Raw genomic sequence first — 6000 nt, 5'->3', positions numbered from 1 at the left:
CGACAAGGAGCTTTCGTAGTGAATCAGACATTCATAGGTCAATTTTTAACTGCGATTGTAGAATAATTTCCTATAGTGGGAAGACAAGTCTGAGACATTGGCACCTCTAGCAAATTGTCGGGCCGGTTCCAGTTTCATTGGTGTAAAACCGGTGGACGCTGGCTCGGCCCGCCGGTTCAACCTTTGTTTTTTTTTTTAACGGCTTGAACCGCCGGTTAACCGACGGTTCATAGCCGTTGGGAGAGGGTGGGGGGTTTTTTGGGCATTTTTTGTAGGTGCAACGGAGGTCGGCAAGAGCAGGTGAATTGCTTCAAAAAAATATTCTCCTCAAGACTTTCAACTCAAAATAATAAGCAACAGTAAAATAAACAAAGAAACAAACTCAGCGATTTACTTGATTACAACCAAGACGGTTGTTAATCCAAGGCAGAAGAAAAGCGCTTTGAAAAGATCTCTTTCTCTGAAGGCGGAGAAGCCTTTTACAAATGGAAAGCTCAGACAAGTTGCTAGGAATGACTACTGAGTTGAAAGACCAATTGATGAATAATTCCTAGCTCTAGGGGCCTTTATATAGCCTTTGGAAATTCTATCTCGGAGGTCCAAGGCGCCTCCAATAGAGGTCCAAGGCGCCTCCAATAGATGTCCAAGGCGCCTCCAAGGGAGTGAGTGGATAGAACTCTATCCACAGCGCAAATGGTCATTTTGACCAGATGAAGGCGCCTTCATCAAGCCTTGAAGGCGCCTTCAAGGTGAAGGTACCTTCAAGCCATGATGAAGGCGCCTTGAGCTGCCTTTCCAGCTCGTTTTCTTCTTTGCTTCAACTTCCGAAGTTCTACCCTTTTGGGTGATTCCGACCAACCGAAATAGGGCTCACCCGAACCCAGTTTCCGGCCTTCTCCTCGAGTAGTCTTCCAACCCGACTTAACGTCCCTCGAACGCCGCACACGTTCTTCTTGCCCACCGGTGTACTCTTCCGCAGCTCTCTCATCCTTCGGACGCACCGATCCCATCGACTCCCTTCCCGTGCCGTCATTCTCGCTAGCTGCATCTTCCGCTCAACTTCCTACGCTATTAAGCTCCTGCACACTCAGACACAGGGGTCAAACACAAAGCAGGACCTAACCAACTTGGTTGATCACATCAAAATGACCACGGGGTCTAACAATCTCCCCCTTTTTGATGTGCATCAACCCAAGTTCAAGTTAGGGGGAAAAATAGACAAACAGTAATTTTAAAGAAATTACTAAACTAACATTTTTAAGCATAAATTTGCAATTAAAAAAATTGCAACTATTTAATTAAGAGTTTAAACATAATTTTTCAAAAATATTTTTAAAACTCAGAGTTTTGAAAAAAATTCTCTCCCCCTAAACTTGTATGTTTCTCTCCCCCTTTGATCACAGCAAAAACGGGATAATAATAAGAGAATATGATATTTATTAAAAAAAATATTTAGCAAATTCTTAAGTTAAAAATATTTATGAGCAAAATGAATTTTTAGAATTTTGAAAAAAAATCTAAGTAAAAATGACCTTAACAAAATTCTAAGTAAAAATTTTGAAGATTTTCAAAGACAATATTTGAAAAACTTTCAAAGCATTATTTAATTCTTGTTTAATGTTTTTTCAGAAAGTTAATTAAACATTTTATTTTAATATTTCAGTTTCCAAGTCGTGGCGATGCACTAGACCTTCTTGATTATTGTAGCAACAACCACTTCCTTAGACAAAGACTCATAGAGAAATTTTAACGTTTAATTTTCTTGTTGGAAGCTTTAATAATAAAGGAAACTTAGTCTAATAAAGCTTTTGGAACCCAATAGAGATTCCTTCCTATTGGATTAATCAAAAACTTAGGGGGCATATAATTCTTGGGTATTTTCCTAAGTTGACCTTGATGATGTTTAACATACCAGTTTAATTTTCCATAAATCCTAAGTTTTGACTTTTGAAAAACATTTGTTTTAAAACATGCATCAGTTTTCAAATTTTCAATTTCTAATTTTAAATTATCATTTTCTAATTTTAATTTATCTAAAATTCTATTTAAGTCAGCATTCTCTTTTTCTAATTTGAATAAATCTTTAGAAAAAAACTTAATAAATTGAAATGACTGAGTCGGGGTTAGATTACGTACCTTACTTACCTGATTTGGTGATGCTCCCCCTTCACTGCAGCTTTCTTCCTCTGATGTTCCTCCCCCCTTCATCTATGCTCATCTCTGAGCTTGACTCTTCTTCCAGCTGATGGTTAGCCATTAGCGCTAACCCCGAGAAGGCTTCGACGTCTGATTCGGAAGAAGACAAATCTGACCAAGTGACCTTCAGGTTCTTCTGTTTGGAGGAAGATTGTCGCTTTTCCTTTACTCTTCCCTTTTTCTTTAATTTTGGGCAGTCATCTTTAATGTGCCCTTCTTCGTTGCAGTTGTAGCAACGAAGCATTCTTCTCTTTCGCTCATGCCTCTTTATCTGCGATCTAAATTTATTAGAATTAAAAAACTTATTGAAACGCTTTACTAGTAGTGCCGCTTCTGATTGGTCAATCGAGGCTTCGGAGTCAGAAGAGTCAGAATCGTTTGTTCTTGCCTTTAAGGCAATGTTCTGACTTGTTTTCTCCACTTCATTGGGCTCTGCAATCCAAGATTCATGAAGTTCAAAAGTTGAAAATAAATTTTCTAAAGTACTTAGCTCGAAGTCTTTAGAGATGTATTATGCATCTACTAAGGACGCCCATGCTGGAGTTCTGGGGAAGGCGTTGAGCGCGTACCGGATTGAGTCCCGGTTCGTTACTTCTTCTCCAAGGTTGCTTAGTTGAGTTATTAGCTCCTTAATCCTTGCTTGGAGTTGCGCTACCTTCTCGCCTTGGTTCATCCGGATGTTCGTAAGTTGAGTTCGGAGGATATCACGTCTTGCAAGCTTCGCTTCGGATGTACTTTCGTGAAGCTCCAGGAATTTTTCCCAGAGGTCTTTCGCGGAGTTGTAGCTTCCGATCCGACTGACCTCTTGTGGTGGCAGCACGCTAAGCAGGTGGAACTCTGCCTTTCCGTTGGCGACAAAATCGGCTTGCTCCTTCTTGCTCCACTGATGCTCTTCTTTGTCTTTCGAAACTTCAAAATCATATTTCATAGTTAGTAAAATATCGAAGTCGATTTTAAAAAATACCTCCATCCGACGTTTCCACGTCACGAAGTCTCCGTCAAACTTCGGGGGATGAATGCTTGTTCCGACCATCTTCTTGATCTTCATGCTTCAGTCGGCGGTTAGTCCTTCTGAGGCAGTCTGACTATGATACCAATTGTAGGTGCAGCGGAGGCCGGCAAGAGGGGGGTGAATTGCTTCAAAAAAAATACCCTCCTCAAGATTTTCAACTCAAAATAATAAGCAACAGTAAAATAAACAAAGAAACAGACTCAGTGATTTACTTGGTTACAACCAAGACGGTTGTTAATCCAAGGCAAAAGAAAAGCGCTCTGAAAAGATCTCCTTCTCTGAAGGCAGGAAGCCTTTTACACAGTGGAAAGCTCAGACAAGTTGCTAGGAATGACTACTGAGTTGAAAGAACAATTGATGAATAATTCCTAACTCCATGGGCCTTTATATAGCCTCTGGAAATTCTATCTCGGAAGTCCAAGGCGCCTCCAATATGACAGGAACGGAAAATGGAAGTAAGTGACAATGCAAAAGAATGAAAATGTAAAAGAACTATGTGGGTTTTGACTCCCCTAAAGAGATACTTAGGCAACTTAAATAAGTGCAAGCCCTTTTTTCTAATAAATTTTAATTTGTAGTTTGTAATGTTTATTTTTAATTTTTAATTTTTAATTTTTTTAACATAATAATCTTGAACTGTGACGAACCGTGAACCGGTGGTTCCGAACCGTGAATTATAACCATCTTGGACGGTTAAGGTTAAGGGTCGACTTGCTTAGAATCGTCGAACCGGCGATTTCAAATCGTCGGTTCCGAACCGTGGTCAGGTCTAGTTTGTAGCCTTGGTGCACTACTAAGGTGTGGTACTGGTTTGTAGAAATTAGCACCACCTTGGTGCTAATTTCTTAGTGGTGGTTTCTATAAACCAGCACCAAGATGGGTGATACCCGTACCACCTTGCATGCAAAACAAAGTAGAGAGAAGAAAATTGTTGCATGCAAATAAGAGAGAGGAATAAAAAAAATGGATTTTAGCTGTGTCAGATCGTCCATGTTGGATGTCGACCCCCCTCTTGTAAAAGTGTGCAGGATATATAGCCGTGGGCGACATCCCACGTGGATCATTTGACATGGCCAAAATTATTATTATTTTTATTCCTCTCTCTCATTTGCTTCCAATTCTCTTCTCTTTCCTATATGTAAATCTCTCTCCAGCATGTAAAGTGGTGTTATTTTTTTTAAAACATCACCATGCGATGCTGGTATGAAATCAAAATAGCACCGCATGGTGCTATTTTGAAAAAAAAAAGGCACCTCGTGGTGTTGGTTTGAAAAAAAAAATAGCACCATGCAGTGCTATTTTGATTTCATACCAGCACCACACGGTGTTGTTGGGAAAAAATAGCACCACTTTGGTGCTATTTTGAATATTTTTTTCAAAATAACACCAATGTGGCGCTCAAACTAGTACTGTGTGGTGTCGATATGAAAAAAAAATAGCATCATGTTGGTGTTATTTTGAAAAAAAATAACACCAACGTGGTGATGTTTTGAAACATGGTGTTATTTTGAAAAAATAATAACACTACGTTGATGTTGTTTTTAAAAAAATAGCACCAACATGGTGCTGGTTTTTTCAAAACAACACCATGTGGTGCTATTTTGAAAAAAAAAATAGCACCGTGTTGGTGTTATTTTGAAAAAAAATAGCACCAACGCGGACGTGATGTTGGTATGAAAAAAATAGCTTTAACATGGTGTTGTTTTGAAAAAAAAATAGCACCATACGGTGTTGTTTTGTAAAAAAAAAAATATCATCACTTTGCATGCAGGAGAGAGACTTGCATGCAAAAAGAGAAGAGAATTGTATGTAGATGATAGAGGGGAGAATCAATTTTGTCGTGTCAGATAATCCACATTAGTGTCTAAATACATATATATATATATATATATATATATATATATATATATATATATATATATATATATATATATATAAAACAACGCCACTGTGGTGCAAAAACCAACATAGCAGAGTTTCACAAACCAACGTCATGTGGTGCTGATTTTCTTAAACCAGTACCACTTACATGCCATGGAGAGACTTGCATGCATGCAAGAGAGAGAAGATAATTACATGTAAATGAGAAAGGGGAATAAAAAATTTAATTTTGACCACATAAGATGATCCACTTGGGACCACGATCATTCGCCTAGGATATATATATTCAATTTATTAATATTTACTAACATGTTAAATTTGTTTTATATAAATTATGTACATTAATAAACTTCCCATCAATACAATAAATAAATAAAATTTTAAATTCAAATTCATTTACCAACTATACAAATCTAAAAATATAATAAATTTAATTAATCAAACCAGCTTAATTTAACTAACTAAATTCAATTTTTTTTTAAAAAAAAAATCAAACCAAGTATCCTTACTATTTAATTTAGAATATGACCCTATAATAACCATCCTTCAATTGATTTGGTAAAATTTAAAATTAAATTATGTTAATATTATTTTTATACTTTTACATCAAAAATAATTTCAAAACTTATTAGTAATTTTTAACTTCTTATCATTTTCAAATCATAGACGCATAACCTAATTTTTACTATCTACGTCGATTCTTTTTGCCGCCTCAATCCTCAACGGTTCTTCATCGTTCTCTCCTCCCCTCTCCTTCTCTAATTTTTGCTATAACTTTATCCTACTTATCTGTTTCAGCTTTTCTGTATATCAATATAGTTGTATCAACTCATTTGTATCTTATCGATTTTTTGAGAGAAATCACAACCGTATCTATCCATTTTTATATCTCATCAATTTTTCAAGTGATA

The sequence above is a fragment of the Zingiber officinale genome, chromosome 5B (genome assembly GCF_018446385.1).
Source record: "Zingiber officinale cultivar Zhangliang chromosome 5B, Zo_v1.1, whole genome shotgun sequence".
Taxonomy (NCBI): Eukaryota; Viridiplantae; Streptophyta; class Magnoliopsida; order Zingiberales; family Zingiberaceae; genus Zingiber; species Zingiber officinale.
This window is presented reverse-complemented; position numbering follows the sequence as displayed.